The 16,870-nt window shown below is 40.8% G+C and overlaps 1 long non-coding RNA gene across 1 annotated transcript in view; it reads right to left on the bottom strand.

Moving 5' to 3' along the window:
• Positions 1-1,479: 1,479 nt before the first annotated feature.
• LOC137861836 (uncharacterized) overlaps positions 1,480-16,870 on the bottom strand; it is a 244,903-nt gene continuing 229,512 nt past the window's right edge. The window contains exons 8-11 of the long non-coding RNA XR_011099883.1: positions 10,017-10,099; positions 9,246-9,360; positions 8,129-8,244; positions 1,480-1,843 (exon numbers count right to left, since the gene is read on the bottom strand). This is a non-coding gene — a long non-coding RNA (uncharacterized lncRNA). The remainder of the gene's footprint in view (positions 1,844-8,128; positions 8,245-9,245; positions 9,361-10,016; positions 10,100-16,870) is intronic.

The following is a 16,870-nucleotide window of genomic DNA, read 5'->3' as shown; positions in this document are numbered from 1 at the left end:
CCCCATATAGCAGCAGCACTGGGATCTGTGTTAGCCTATGTCTCTGCACGGGAAGAAATCCATCACTATCAGCTCTTTCCCTGCCATTTCACTGTGCAACTATAAAATGGATCCATATCTGCGGATGCCAGGGTACTATTGCAATGCTGAATGTATTATTGACCAAATCATGCTCAATGTTCACAAAGATTAGCAACACTTCTACAACACTAGCCTGGCTCTGCAGCAGCACGGCTTCCTACTCAGGCTCTGCACTTCTCTCTGTCTCTTTGCAAAGCACTTGACTCCTTCCAAAGTGCTTTACCCAAATACTTTGCTATATCACAATACTTTCTTCTGATATCAATATCAGAACTATAGTGAAAAGGCATTGGTCATCAGCAGTAGAGCAGTAACTCAAAATTGTGTTTCTCAGTTGTGTTTCAAAATTGTGAAGGGCAGTGGTATGCAAGAAAAGCTGCCAGCTCAGACTGGTACTTATCACTATTTGTATGAAGGTTGCAGATGAAGTTAATGTTTGTTATAACAAAATTGTGCAGTATTATTAAGAAATGTGCATAATTAAACACCTTTTTGATGGCCAAATTTGGGGAGAAAACTGCAACTACTCCACAGCTGGTTCTGAAGTGGTGTGTGAAAGCTGCAGGGCAATCAAAGGGAAAGACTGATTCCAGAAAGTTTGGAGAGGAGCATGTATATTAAGAAAACTGGAAGTCACCTAGTCATCCTCTAGCTCTTTATGTTTTTTTACCCAAAGGTCACATTTACTACAAAATACATAATTCAAGAATCTGAAATTTCTTCCCTGGACTGCCCATTTGACAATAAAAAAATACTTTTTGGGGGCCCAGATTAACAGACCAACACCCTCTTTAGACATTCTTATTGATAAGCTGTTGAGCTGCATGGGACTTCCTCCCATTCACTCAAAGAATGAAAAAGTTTTTTAATGTAAACTGGAGTAAAATATTGCAGTGCTTTGTGTCCCTAGTGGTGATGCTTTCTGCTTAGACTTGAGCAGAGTTAGTGGGAGGAGGAAGGGAAGCTCACTTTGCCTTTCTTTCTTTTCCTGTCACAAGTATAGAGAAAAAAAATCTTCAGTATACTCTTCCGAATACTGTTATTAATGGCTTCTGACATTCTTGCCCTCCTTAGAGAAAAGGTCTCCTGCCTTGTAGTGTCTGTTCTCTAAAACAGGCTTTCTGGGCCTCTTACTCCAGTTTATTTTAATTTCCTCATCTCTTACCCTTGTCATTTTAACCTCTTTTCAAAAACAACTGATGAGAGTTAGAAGAATTACCTGTGTTGTATTAAATCTCAGAAGAAACTAAGACTCTATTTCTTCATTCCATAGGGAAGAAACAAACAAACAAAAAAATTACGTTGTCTCTTACCTAAGACATCCTGTCTCAGGACTTGAAAGAGTGAAATTCCTGCAATATACACAAATTAAACATTTGCAATGTGGCTATACAGGTAGCCAGTTGAAATCCCAACCACAGAAATTATACTGGTAGGCACCACCAGCTCTATGGCACACACAGGTAATTCTGATTTTCTCTTTGCACTGCATTTGACTCTGCAACTGAGATAATGTAACCTTAATATCTTAGAGACTAGTTTAGAGCATTTCCCTCTATAACAAGATTCAGTCATTACTGTCACTTACCTCCCAGTAGCATTTACCTCCATGGTAAAGATCATCCTCTTCCAAGTTGAAGGCCTGATTTTGCATTTTTGGTGTCTTCAAAATTGCCACTGTAGCAGTTTGGGTGTACAAGAGCTCCAACGCTGGAACATGTAGTTGGATTTGGCACTAGCCAGATTTTTGAGGTAATTCTGCCTGGTAGATACATAAAAGGCATGGTGAGGGCTCTCATCTTCAACTGTTATTCAAACACTGAGTAGAACAATGTATTTCTTAAATAGGGAAAATTCAAATCTGTGGAATTAGACAAAGCAAAACAAAAAAAGATTTGAACATGAGCATGGCCTGGCTGGTTGTCTCTTTGCATAGGTGATGAGGGAGGAACAGCTGCTCTGCTCTGAGTCCAGGCCGCATCTTTCTGAATTACATCATGCTGCTGAGTCCCCAGGGATCACTAGGAAAATTTCCTCTCCCTCACCTCTGAGACTCAGCTGTGTGTCTTCTCCCAGCTCCTGAGCAGTTTGCACTCCACCTCTCCTCTGCACACTCTGCACTCCTGAATCTGCCACTCTGAAACCAGCACTGATAAATTGGTACCAGGATTTTTCATTTTTCTGTGAATTGTTCTTCATCCCTGTGTATTTTAAGTTTTTATTCTGCTGTCCAGGCAAAATAAATCTTAGAGTTCACCTTATTGTCTCAGCAGTGTCAGTGAGTGCATTCATAGCTTCAGTTACCCTATATGAAAAGGGTAACTGAAGCTTTGTCCCTTCAAAGTAACAGACTGAAGAAAAGCATCTGCCTTTGGCATTTTCATCATGAAACACTGTTGAGTAGATTTTCCCTCAAGCACTAAATGTATACTACTGTATTGATTTTTTTTGGATCTTGAAATAAAAGTGTGATTTTCCCAAAGTCTGCTTGAACTAAATTATTATAAAAGACAAGAAAGGTAAAGCATTATACTGCCTCATTACTCTCCCCATTGACTTTCACTTCATTGTAAGAAAATCTACTATGATCAAAATGCACCCATCAAGGTCTGGAGACTCTAAGGTAACTTCGCAGTCTGTTAACTGCTTTTTGTAAATTTTTGTAATTTTATTTTTGGGTAGGGGGGGCAGATCCTTAGTATAGACCGCCAATGTTCCACTTAAATCAATCTCTCCTCTGTATTTGTAATCTGCTGCCACAGGAAACCTTCTCTCATAAAACACGTATTACAACAGCACTAGCAAAAATGCTTGGAAGAGTTCTTTTTAGTGGGGGGGGGGGCTCGGTTGTTTTTTGTTGTTATTTGTTTGTTTGTTTTCATAGGAATTGGTGGCCAATGTGATGATCTCTGTAATGTTTCTCTAAATCTCTGACAGCTTTAAAGAATCAGTTTTTGTGTATTGCCACATATTGTTTTGCTTCAATAAAAGGAGACTTCTCAATGATTTTCAGTCTGTTCATATATTGGCTTTTTTGCTAACCCATAGCCATGGACACATAGATTACACTCATCTCTGTGCCCTTTGCAAAGTGCACAGATTCATGTTTCCTGAGCTGTCAGCTTTGTTTTCCTAAGCTGTGTTCCCTTATCCTACATAAAAAATGTGCTGCGTGATGTCAGCACAGGTCAGTAATGGTCAGTTGCCAGGTGTAAGAGGTAAGCCACTATCCTGTAATTTCTTTTTTTAAATTGTTGCTAATTAGTATGGACATTTTTGTTTATTCTAAGTATATATTTTACAGAAAGGGATGTAGTGACATTTTACAAAACTGTTTTTTAGACATGTAGTATTACTGCAGCTGTTACCCCAACAGCATTACAAATGCTAGTGTGGAAACAACTGAGGAAAAAAAAGTTACTTCACATTCCTCATGATTTATTCCCTCAGCATTTGTCATTTTCAAATGCACAGCCTTTTCTGCGGAGAAGTGGTAAATTGGCTATATTGCGAATGGCAAACCCAAAGTGGCACTAATGGCAGGCAGAGGGGATTTGCACCACCTCCTGCAGTGTTAGTGGGGGAAGAAACTGATGAAGTTAAAGCACCGTGTGACAGAAAATTTGCTCTAGCCTGCATTTGTGAGCATCTGACCAATTGTACAATAGGAAAGTATCATTTCCTACACAAGTTCCTTTTGATACTACAAATTTACTTGAACCCTAGCAATAGATTGTACAGTCATAATACAGAACATGTTTACTAATTTTAATTTTTCTTTCATTAGTCTGCATAATATACTCTCCACCTAGTGCACAACAAATCCCCAAACAAGCTTATAAGATGCTTATGTAAATATTTTCTCAAAAGATTAATGCCTTCAGGCTTTTGTACATTATGATTCATATCTTCACACTGATTTCAAGTCAGATTTTCCACATTTTTGTCAGAAAATCCTCTTTAATTATTTACTGTTTATATGGAAAGTATTTTCCACTCTGAGGTCTTGCATTAAAATTTTAAGCTACTGGTTTATCAAGATTTACATTTGTTGATGATGAAGAAATTGCTTTCTCTTGCACAAATTACAGCCAACTATGAAGAGAGGAAGCTAATCTGAATGAGTGAATACGTTCATCCAGGCTTTGCACGGATGACATTGCCTTTTTCTACATGAATCACCCCTACCCTCCTTGCTAGGAAAGAAAGACCTGCTTCTTTTGATACTGCCCTCTAATGATTGAAACAGCCCTTTCTTCAGCTCTGCCCGTTTTACGCTGTTCCACCGTGCAGCAACAGCAGGGCTGCAACAGCAGACGGACGGCAGTGCTGCTGGGGACGCGTCTGCCACAGCACACATCCTTTGTGCAGCCATTTCTGGCCAAAAGTCACCAGTGCTCCTGCCCCAAAGTGAAAACAAGGGCTCGCCTTCAGCACCAACCGCAGAAGATGAGATCTACGACTTCCTATTCATACAAATGGCTCATCTGATCTCCTCTTCATTGGACTGAAAATTCAACCCAGCTGGCTCTTGGATTCAATTTAAAAATAAAGTGCTAAGCAATTGGCCTATCGGATTATCTAATCATATTTTATGCCCTGTGACTACAGCAATGTTTCAGTTTGGTCAGCCCAATTACGCTCTCCGTTTTCCAAAGCCCATTCCCATGAGAAAGCTCTAACATGGCAGCTGAGGTGGGAATGGAGGAGACTGGGCAAGAATATGCTAGAGGACAGAGAAGATAAAAAACATGAATCAGAGAATTCAATTATCTTTTGAACTGTAAAAAATGGTATTCCAGACAATTGCTCTTCCCCCCAAAAAGACAAAATACAGCCTTTCTACCCGGCAGTGGAAGCTGTACCAAATGTACAAAGCAGTCTCCTATCTGTACTGAGTATATGCTATGTCTCTTTGCCTTTTAATGAATCAACTGACTAGCATTTATTTTAAAAACGGATCATATTTAGAGACATTTTTCAAAGAGCACCAGTTTGATCAGAGTGCAAGGCTGGGTTTATTTCAGAGACACAGCCTTCCTTCCCAGAAACGGACCTGCTGGGTTCTGGGCACAGCTGCTGCTCTCCCTGGCAGCCTCCCTGCACGACGTCTGGGCACAAATATTTACAAATATCTGCATGAAAATTAGGCTCAATGAGATTCAACTTGGGCATCAAACATAATAACCACAATCACCTTCCTTTGCTGGCTAGCCTCTAATTTAAGGTATAATTGTCTGATTTTAACTTTACAGTCACAAACATAAAAGTAATTTCTGAGAAAAGGTTACTTGCTGTCTGAAAAACTGCCTTGCTAAACTACCCTTTAGTTCTGGACAAGTTTAAGCTATTGTGAGAACAGTTTCACTTGGTTTCCATCAGCATTTGCAGTGTTAAAGCAATCTGTGCTAAGGAGAGTCAGAAAGGAAGCTCAAAGAACGTGTGTGGTTTAATCGTGTGCATGTGTGTATGTGTGTGTGTGGTACTTCCAAGCATCCTGTATTTCAGGTGGCATCTGTCTGCATCCTTGAAAATAAAAAGGCTCATACAATTTTGCTAATGTGGTGCTACAGCTGTGCCATTTTTTCCCCTTAAGCCCTGACAGGCATCTTTGTTTGTTTGTATGCAGGGGCTCTGTTTGAACTCTTGCCTGGTGTCCTTGCTTTTTACGCTGGCAGGAGAGGTGACTTTTTTTTTTGTTTTCATTTTCAGAAGATGTGGTAATTTTTTTGCTACCATTACTGTTGACAGCAATGACTCTTGTAGTCCAGGCTGGCATCACACTAGGGTCAGAGATAAATAATTTGGCTTCAGAAAATAATGTGGGTTCTTATTGAGTTTCAGAACTGGGGAGATGCCAGGGAGCAGCGAGCAGAGTGCAGGCCTCAACCCGCGTGCGGCCTGCGCTCCCCGCAGCCAGCTCCCCGTCCAGTGGAACTACCTGTGGGCTTACAGAGGACCAGGGCGTATAAAGCATGTATAAACCAGAACAGCTCCACCACTAAATGTGACACAGCAGTGTTAATTTAGGACCTGATTTATGCATTGTTTTACTTGTTACTACTTGCACACTGTGTGGCAGCCCTTTCTTCCCACTGCTCTGCCCCTTTGCGTTCTGTTGAGTAGGGGCAGAAAAGCAACAGCATTCGCTGCTGTCCCAAGACCAAAAAGAGGTGATTTTCACCTGTTTCCAGATTTAAAAAAAAAAAAAAAAAAAGGGAGAAGGAGAAACCTCTCCGAGCTCAGGCCTCTTTCTGTAATCACACCCCTGGGCACTTCGTCAGGGTCCCCCACCTCAGCGAGGCTCGGGTCCTGCGGGAGGTTTTCCCAGCGTGGCGTTTCCGCACTGACTATGGCAATGCAAATCCCTGAGTCACACCCGCAATGCCTGCCTGATGACAGGCTGACTAATGCTGCTTTGACAACACCTAATAGATTCTGCAGAGAGTAAGGTCTCGTCAGAAATTTGTCAGCAGTAGTTTAGGAAATACTTACTGAAGATTTGCAGAGCTAACAGCTCTGTGGGTGTTTGCTGTTTGGCTATCTACATAAACAAACAGCTGGTGCAGCTGGAATAAAATCAGCGAAGTTGTTACTAATTTAGACTCTTTGGGCACGTCTCTGCTTCAGGCGCAGAAATGACTGCGGTGGAGCGTATTGACACCCCAGCTAATTTGAAACCACCTAGCTTTGTACCAGAGGAAGTCAGCTACAGCAGCACCAAGCTCATCATGGATTCATTTACCCAGCTTTTTGGCTTGAATATTTGTGCCAACAGGATTAGTGAAACCCTTTTAAAACCAGAATAAGGAGATACAAAGGACTTGATTCAGCAGCATTTTGCTTCACAGAGAAAACTCACAGTAGCTCACAATAAGAGCTGTGACAGTCTACAGAGATGGAGACAAGGAGCTTAAATCTGCAGTGGTGGACAACAGGGAGGCAGTGAGCCAAAAAACGCAGTGGCTGTGGGGAGGGGTCCAGCCCTCACTGTGCATCCTTTATGTCACTGCAAATGGAAAATGTCACATAGAAAAAAAGGAGACTCCTATTAATAAAGAGTCACTGGGGTAATGTGCAGCAGAAGAGAAGGAGGGATTATGTCTAGACTTGTTTATCTGCAGAGAACTTTATGTGCTGTGAGAGCTCTGACTGACTGCTTCTGGAAGACTTTCTTAACTTTAGAGTCAAAGTTCAGGGACCTTTCCCACATCACTCGGACTAGCTGGCAGGAAAAAAAACACCCTTTATTTGTAATAATTCTGTATCAACAATGACTTGTTTTATACATGTCACTTTTGCTTGTTAGGAGCTGGTCAGACAAACAGGATAGGCAATTAATTGCCCAAGGCAGTCAAATGCTCATTGTATGGTAACTTCTGGCTATGAGGAAGGACACAGTCCCACTTATTGACCTAACCCTAATCTCAAATTTATTTTTAGATTTATTCTTCTCACTAGTGCGAGAGTCAGCACATTTAAAAAGTACAATAAACAAAAATGTAAAATATAAAATGAAAACATCTAGTACACTTTAAACCTCCACCACAAGCAGCACTGCTGAGACAGCAGTCTGTGAGAACAATACTTGCTGATAAAAGCAGTTTCTTGTAAAAGACTGCCTCGTTCAAAGTATTCAGGACCATGGGTCATTACTAAGGCATGGATTAGGGCTAGGTCTTCAAGTAAGTACAGTGAAGGCTAAAGATCTGGACATTAAGAAGCCTCCTAAAGCTATGCCAACCAAGCCCAAAGGGGATGACAGTAGAAAATATTACCCAAATATCAATTGGAAAGCAGTCACAGTAGTACACCAAAGAAAGAGTGAGGAATACCATTGCTACAGGCACCCTGCAAGCCTGCCAGACTCTAATGAGACAGCCTGACTAACAAGGGAAAGATATGGGAGATGTTCAGCAGAAGCAGACCTCGACCTTGGAACTGAGCCCAAATTCTGTAGCAGAGGCAATAATGAGAAAGGCAAGATCAAAGGAGACAGCTCTAACAAAGAGGCAAAAGGGATAGGTAAAGACACATGAGCACTTACCGACTACGTGGCTTCTTAGTCCTATGCTTTGGGCTTGACCTCTTCTTCTCCTGACTCTCCTCTTCTTCTCCCTTCACCATTGAAAACCCAAGCCTGGTGACAGGGACATCCTGTAGCTGAGTTGATGCAGCACATTGTTTACAGCACGCCTGCTTGATACATTCACAGCCATTATGCATGGGTAATTTTTATTACCCAGGGGCTTTTCTCTTTTACATATCCCCAGCTACAATTTTACTGAAATCATTTTCTTTTTTATTGGCCTCTTACATTGTTAGAGTGCCCGTGATTTCCCCAAGGTTAGATGATGAATGACAACATATCATACAAAGACAAAATACAGGCATTTGCCAACTATAAAACTGATTTTTTTCATTTGATATGTTTCTTTTTCTTGTGCAACAATGATAAGTTACCTTGATGGTATGAACAGTACAAAGAAAAGTATAACAAGGACTCTTCTGAGCCCAGGATCATACAAAGAATAGATTTGATAAAGATAACAGATTTCTCCTCACATGATCGACATTCAAAAATGTTTTAACCATTTTAAAGACAATTTCAGATACAATTGTCTGGGTTCAATTCTGCAATCAGTTGTGCCTAGGCAGCCAGCTGGGTCCTTGAGAGGTTCCAGTAACTTCAGCAAAACCAGAGGGAATGTAGAGACATAGCCTTAAATCTGTACCCTACCAAATCTAGTCTCCGTTTCTCAGCAGCTTAGGGGTCTCTTTTCCACCCTTCCTTTTCCCCAGATCTCTCCCTCAAACAAGGCAGCTCTTATGCCAGCTGGTCAGCCAAAAGCCGGCAGCGTGCCTCTCCTCCTCCCTCTTCCCCTCTTGCTGCAGGCATTTAATAGCTGCAATAGCTCCCAGCCAACCCCATGCAGGAGGTGGCTTTTGCACAGACAGTATTTTCTGTTCAAACAGGCATTCCCAGCTGCTCCCAGGAAGTGGAACATGAATATCATCGCTTTTCTGGCTGAAGTTATGTGATCTTAGCCAAGCTTTAATCTGACCAATTGGTCTTTCTTTACAAAGCTGGGAAGAAGTAACAAGCAATGTGTAAGCATCCACAGGCCTCCAGTCAAGCACCCGGTGTGAGACTGCTGCAGTACCTGCAGATGAAAGGGGCTCAGGGATGTCCATGGAAACACAGTATTGATCCAGACGTGTGAACAGACGTTTCCTCCCAAGCACGTGTAGACTCTCTACGGGTAGCAGCGAGTTGGCCTTAGAAAAAGAAACTTAATTTCAGATGAAGAAACTAAAGTAAAAGATAGACAACAGACACTATTTAATTATGTTAAATTCTTCAAAAAATATAACAACTATAAAAATCTCTCCAAGTGAACGTTTTTAGGTTCACAGCCCTGAAGGTTAATATTCTGGTGACAGAATGGCGGGATATAAGAATACCACATGCTCTGAACACTACAGAAATACTTTAAATCAAATACATCTGCCTATCCATACAACATTGGAGGGAGAAGAAGATAGACAATTTTGTCTTGCTTTGTTCTGTCCTGGCTTGTTGCCCAGATAGGACTAGTGACCAAAATAACCTGATACCTCAGTTAGTTCTATCCACCTTTTCCTTGACTTGATCCAAAACTGAGAGAAGTTTACGGAAAGGTTCCAACTGACCCAAGTCTTTGGTTGACCTATGTACTGGAATTTCTTGTTTCCAAGATGTCTTGAAATACATTTATGACAATTTTAATGCTAATGTTGCTGTGGATTTCAGAAGCTTTAATCACAAAAATTTTCAGACTCGGTGCTTTAAAATGTGGCTATTTTTCTATCAGCTCAGTAGTAAAATCGGTATCAGTTGTGCTCCACAGGGTTGTATCTATGGTTGAGCTGGTTTCAATCCACTCCAGACCCACCTGTAAGACCTTCTCCCAGTCCTCTCTAAAGCAGGAAGTCAAACCATACTGCAGATCAATTTGGAAGCAACCAGACACCATCCCTAGGAAGAAATAATGATGTGGTATGTCATGTTATTCCCAAATAAGAGATTATATTTCTGAGAATTGAATCTGTGTTATTTTTCTGGAGAAAAACAAAACAAACAACAATAAAAATAATAATCAAACACACAAACCACCAAAAAACATGGCTAAAAAAAAAATCTTTTTTACAAAAAAAAAAAAAAGGGTAGGACAGAATTTCAAGGCATCTAATGTAACTCACAGGGTTTTAAAGAGAAGGCCTAAACAGAAAGGATAAATAACCTGTAACCCAACAAGAACTTAGAAAAAAGTTATGTGCCTGAACTTTTGAACTCAATCTTTCCACTGTACTATCATATATACAAATGACATGACTGATGGAGTTGAAAGCTACATTTCAAATTTTTCAGATGAGATTAAATTAGAAAAAACATCAAAACCATTTCTAATACAATGGAGGTGTTAGATTGATTACACTGTTGGATTAATAGATGGTAATTGCAGATATATGAAGACTTTTAAAGTCTTCAAGCAAAGAACCTGAAGGAGAAATAGCTATTATTTGGAAAGGCACTAGAGCAATCTGCCTCACAAAATAGATAAAACTTACAGTTGTAATATTGTTAAGGTTTTCAGCCAATGTACATATGAAATGAAAAATACAGAATCAGATTGCTTAAGGAATAATGGAAAGATAAAAGGACCAGTGGTTTTATTGTCTGAGTCACTGGTTAGATGTCACATAGGCTTCAATCACTGAAATGAAAAAATATTTTCATTATACCAGTAGCGAGCAGAGGAAGAGTAATATAATTAAGGGTGCTCTCAGACGCACAGTGTCAAACCTCTGCTAGCACTTGGAAGAGTCAAGACTAAATCAGGATATTCCACCCAGGGAGTTAAGGCTACCATGTACGATTCCCCCCTCGGGAGCTCACAGGAGCAGGTAGCACAGCTCATGCACTGAGTGGTGCTAATTCAGCTGTTTGCACCCATCTTGCAAGTACAGGATTCATGACTGTACATCTGGCAGTATTTGTGCTCCTCAGGAAGACCATATGTGGAGTCAGGTTAACACAAAATGTATAGCAAAGTATCCAAAAACAGTATAGCTCTTTATGTAAGTTATTTTTAGACACCGTGGTAGCAGAGCAAGTTGCAAGTGGGAATCCTCAGCGTTTCAGCATTCGGCAGCAAAGTGAAATGGATCCAGATGCAGTAGCTATAAAATCTCATGATTGAGCCTAATGTTTCTGTGCTTGAAGGAGGCTTTTATATCCAAAGTTCTGCCAATCATATATAAATTGCTGACAAAACTATGAAAATCAAAACTAAGGGTTTTAAAATGCAGAGCTTTTCTTGAGTGATCATAATATTGATAAACAGATGGGCTGGGTGATACGAATGCACAAGCCTTCCCATACCAGGTGCAAAACTTCTGTTCTCGCCCACACATAGATATAACCATGCTTGACTTTCTCACCCATGTTCCTTTGATTAAAACTATTTATACTGGATTTTCTAAAGCCTTCGTAAAAGCTGTGTATATGCTGTGGAGAAGTGACATGATCAAAATATTTGCAACAGCTCCTACCTTGTGTAGTCCTGGAACAATCGATCTTGGTCATAGTATGACTGGGCATTACTGTGCTGTGAAAGCTTAATGAAAGGCAATGTTAAATGTGTTCTCGCAGCCAACAAGAAAGAGATACCATTCACCAGACTTTTATCTACAAAATGCTGTCCTTTTGTTCACTTACAGAGATGATTAAGAAGTATTAAATGTTGATCTGTTCTTCGCAAAAATGCTATGTGATTTCCAAACCCCTACTGACCCAGGGTGTTTGCAAACAATGGGAGGTTTACACTACTCGATAGCATCCTCTGAAACTGGGAATTCTACTGACAAACTGGTGGAGGGGTCCACCGAGCCCCCCTGCTCTGTGGTGCTAGAGCACAGACCGAATGTTTGTGTGCAAGAAAGAGTGGCTTTTCTCCCACAGACAGGCTTTGGAAGCTTGAATTCGAGAACAGCATTTATTTTTTTCACAAATGGACAAATGTGGAACCTGCTGAGATAAAGCTATCCGGAAAATACCAGCTTACATTGAGACCCTACAGAAGCATCCGGAAGGTGGGAGGGATGAGCTCAAACTTGTTTTGGGATGAAGCAATCCCTTGCCTTCTGGCCAACACCACTTCACAAGAAGAAAATTCAAGTGGATGGCATTTTCCTGCGGACACCTTGAGATGACAAGGGAGACCCTTGCAGACCTCGCCTCCTGCTCTGAGCCCAGCCTGTCCTTCCAGTAAGTAAATGGGGCCCATGTTGAGCCAATCTGTCCAAAAACCCTGCCTAATGTCCTGAAATCACTGTAATTTGGCACAAATATTTCAGCTGCACCTCAGCTGGTAGTGATTTTTTCTTGTGTCGTTCTCTGAGCACCAAGGTGACACACCTGTGTTAAGGTGAATTGGGAAAAACTCCTGGCAATGTAAGGGTGTTTGGTCCGCCGGGCCTTACACTGACACCGGGCACTACTCTGCACAAGCAAATGGAGAGGTGAGGGGTGCACAGTGAGCAGATGTCATTGCCTTGTTTACTTCCAAGATCCAGTAGCTGTGGCTTTATGAGGCACTGACCAGAAGAGAGAGCTCAATACCATAGCCTGGAAGGATCAGGAAGCTATCAGCCATTCAGTGCACATGACCGGCACCACAACTGCTCAGGGAAGTCATCATCCTCCCAGTGCTGAGCCCACCTATCATGCTGATTGTCATGACATCCTGCTCCGAACGATAAAAATAGGAATCAAAGAGCCTCCCGCTTACAATGAATGGTCTCAACTCACTCCAGGGACTGAAAGCACTTTAGAGATTGAATTAAAAAAAATAGAGCCTGTTTTTATGAAAACTGCACATTCTCAGTCCTAGCAGATTTACCACCAAGTCTCATTAAAAATAAAATAAAATAAAACAAAAAGTTATAAAAGTCTTAGCTGATTGAAAATGATGCTTATTTTCAGTGCTTTCTTCCTGCTGAGTTTCCGTTTGAATGTAGGCTTAATACAATTTTCCCCCACAAAACTCCAAGTCTGGAAAAGAGGGAACCTTCTCATCCTGCTTTATTGCCTAAACCAGACCTTCTGGAGACAGTTCTTCCTTTTTAAGAAAGACCGCATTAGAGGTGACAAATAAGACTACAATCAATGTTTTATTAAGGATAGATTCTCCTCTTAGAATTGGCTCAGATTATTTTAAATCATAGCTGTTGTGCCTAAGCTGCAATTTTCATTTGAATAGTGTTTTTGGATAGAAAAAGGAATTTGTTCTTAATGCCTAGAGTCCTTGTCAGGTACCAAAAATAAAGCAGGAGCTGTTGAGAAAGCACGCATTCTCATATTAAAGCTATTATTCTGACCAGACCATCTGCAGCACAGTACCACACTTGTAACTATCTCTATTTCCATTTAGATATGTTCTGTAGCAAAAGCAGCTTTGCCCTTGTAGCCACTGCAATAGCACTGAAGAACTTTTAAAATAGAAACAGACATAAAGGATTTAATTATTCTTACCTAGGCTGCACGTTTGCACATTTCTCTCTTGAGAAAACAAAAATTCTGCGCATAGATTTGCTTGCAAAACATTGCTTTAGATACATTCCTGAGCAGGCATTAATCTGCTTGCAAGTTTACAGTAAATGCCATTATACCCAAACTGAAGTTTGGATGTCTCTGAACAAAGAAGCATATTTGAGACATTTGTATCTGAAACAAAGCAAATATTGAATTATGTGCATTTATGTTGTATTACAGGGCAAGTTGTTATGGCAGCCTTCTCATTAGGAAGCCATTGAAAATAAAATTACACTGAAAAACTGCATAGATTTCAGAATGTAAAACCAGTGGATAGTTAGATTTTGATTTATTTATCAAAAGCATCTAGATCACATCCCAAATATTAAGCATAGTTATTTGTTCATACAATTCATTAAAAAGGACCTGCAGGGTTAAGGGATGACTGCGTTGAGGTACAACTGAGGCAATTCAAGGGGGCTGTAGGACCACTAATCCTCTCTGGCCTGCAGCAGGATGGCTGATGCCTGGGCTGCAGATTGCCCTGAAGCTGAACTCCTCTTTCTGCCAGTGACACAGAAGACTTCTGCTCAGAACGCACACACAATGCTGGGGACCAAAGCTGTTTTAGTAAGCTGGTTTCTCTGTATGCTGGTGATAGATCCACACAATCCTGCTAAATAAGTTATTGCAGGCACAAACCTAGATTTGAACTTGGAAATGCTGAAACAGCACTTCAAATTTTAGGACTATAATTTTACAAGCCTGGTTGAGAATTTTATCAGAATATGTAAATCACATGCATAAACTGAGCTTCTATGCAAAAGTAACACATGGTCTAAAAGCCTACCATTGACATATTTTCTGTGCTGAATTTGCTCTTGAACTTGGCAAAATTAGAGCTCCCAACTACAAATTTCTAACTCCCATTCTGCTACACGTACTATATTTGTGCAGATTATCATAGAAGAAAATTAACATTTCCATAAACCAGGAAGCTTGTACTAGGGCATGAAATGGGTACTTAAAGTCTTATTACTGTTTAGTCCTTGAGATGAGTATGGTACAACAAAAAATAGTATAATACGACATCATCCCATGCCTAATAGTTATGTGGAAAGCGAATAACAACATGGTTACAATTTTCTCTGTGGAATCTCTGAAGAGATGCTATAAGGAGGACAGAGGAGGACGATGAAGCACAGATCTGAAAGCACAGCACATCCTGCTGTCTCTCTGTGTGAGGATTAGTGGCCCACCATGCCCCAGTGGAATTGCTTCATAGTTTTACACTGCAATAGGAGGAAGAGAGCAAAGAACATTAGGAAAGAAAGCATCGTTTAAATTTGTATTTTAGTAAACAATATACCTCAAAAAGTTTGTGAATTCTGGCTATAATTCCGCCTTGGATGATGATCATGAGAAGAAATAGTTCCTTCTTGTTTCTCATGGATTTAAGACACCTCCAGGCAGACTCTCAGAGGAATGAGATGCTTGCTGTGGGTAGTGAGGGGGTGTTTCCAGATCTGCTACTTATATTCTTTATGAGCTTCTTTGCTTTCTTCCACAACACCCCCACCCCTATTTTCTTTCCTCCTTTGCACATATGCATACAGGAAAGACAAACTCTCTTCATTCTCCCTTCAATGTTACTGCATCATTTTGTTAGTTCTGTGGAAAGATGGGGCCAAGAGGCCAAAAGTTTAACTTCATTCCATGCCACAAGGATGGGGGAGAATGATAAATTTATGGCAAATAAAGAAGTGTTATCCTGCAAACTGAAGTAGGTGCAAAGCAGAGCCATCTGGTAGTCTCTCCTTCCTCCCTCTGAATTATCACATTTCAAGATCAGCCTGTGTTTTCCACCAAAAATTGGGAATCTATAGGCCACAGGCTGGGAAACATCTATAGAGTAGGTGGAGCTGGGGGCAGGAAGCTCGAATCCTCCTCTATTTTGTATTGATTTACTTCCAATCTGCTGCTTCTACTTCTCTGAGGAGAAGGAGAGTAGCTGGCAGCCAGCTGGTAGACAGTCACTCAGCTATTTTTTGGCCACTATCATGAATGCTGGAGCAGTCGAGAGGCAGGACCAAATCCTGAAATTGCCCGGGGGTCCTTAATTTCCTCCATTGACCAAGGCTACTGCAAGAGACTCCTCGTCTGCAAGAACGCATCCTTTCACCCCCAACTTGTAAGCTGCAGCACTTTTGGCATTTGACTCCATATTGCTGTGTTTGAGCAAACAAGCTTCTGCAGAGACAGCGTGAGCATAAATTCAGCTCTTGTGATGAAAAGAGAATTCTGCTCTGTCTGTGTGTGATTGTTTAGGCTCTGCTGGAGCAGAGTTCATGGGTAAGCAGGGGTGCCCATGACAACATGGCACACACAGGCCTGGATTCACTGCGTGGGGATGGTGGGTTAGGACATCGACAGCAAGGAGGATCTTCCAAATGAGGGATGACAGCAAATCACTTTCATCTGTGATGCAAAAGAAAACCTTGCCACCTCATTCTACATACTTGAACTCCTTTAAGTACCTTTCTCATTTGTCCTATAAATAAATAATAGTTTTACCTGTAAGAACAGCGTGCTCAAAGTGAGTGAAAAGGCTTGCTCTCTTACCAAGCAGGAAAAATGTATTGGCTGCAGTAATGATAACAAGGCAACATTTGTACAGCCCAGTGAACCTCAGAAAAGAAAATAAAATAGAAAAATGATTCATAGAGTGGGCCCAGGTTTACTGTGCTTGCCATTCTTATTCTGTTTATTTCAGTTACGAGTCCGAAATTCTTGAATTTTGGGGGCAAAACACTGGCTTAACTAGCAAAGCAGAACTTCACTGTAATCACAGTCCTGACCAAATTATTTCAATCTGCTTGACAATCATTCTCTTAGGTAGGAGAGGGTTGCAATGTGAAAAAGCAGTAATTTGGAATGAAAAAAACTGCATAAGGATAGGATTATGCCCTATTCTTCTGTTCCTATACATGCAACAAGCACAAGAACTGCTGTGATGCATCCTTTGGAGGATACAATACATGGAGGTTTGTACTTCCATGCAGTTGTCTGAGTCATGGAGGACTTTATAACGTATCTTCCATAGAAAGACCGCTTTTTTTTTTCTTCCTCTTTTTTTTTTTTTTTTAACACAAGCCATAAATTCTTGATCTGAGTATGATGCTTAAGTGGGACTTACTCATGTGTCAGAAACTG

Source organism: Anas acuta, chromosome 10 (genome assembly GCF_963932015.1).
Source record: "Anas acuta chromosome 10, bAnaAcu1.1, whole genome shotgun sequence".
NCBI lineage: Eukaryota > Metazoa > Chordata > Aves > Anseriformes > Anatidae > Anas > Anas acuta.
This window is presented reverse-complemented; position numbering and strand designations above follow the sequence as displayed.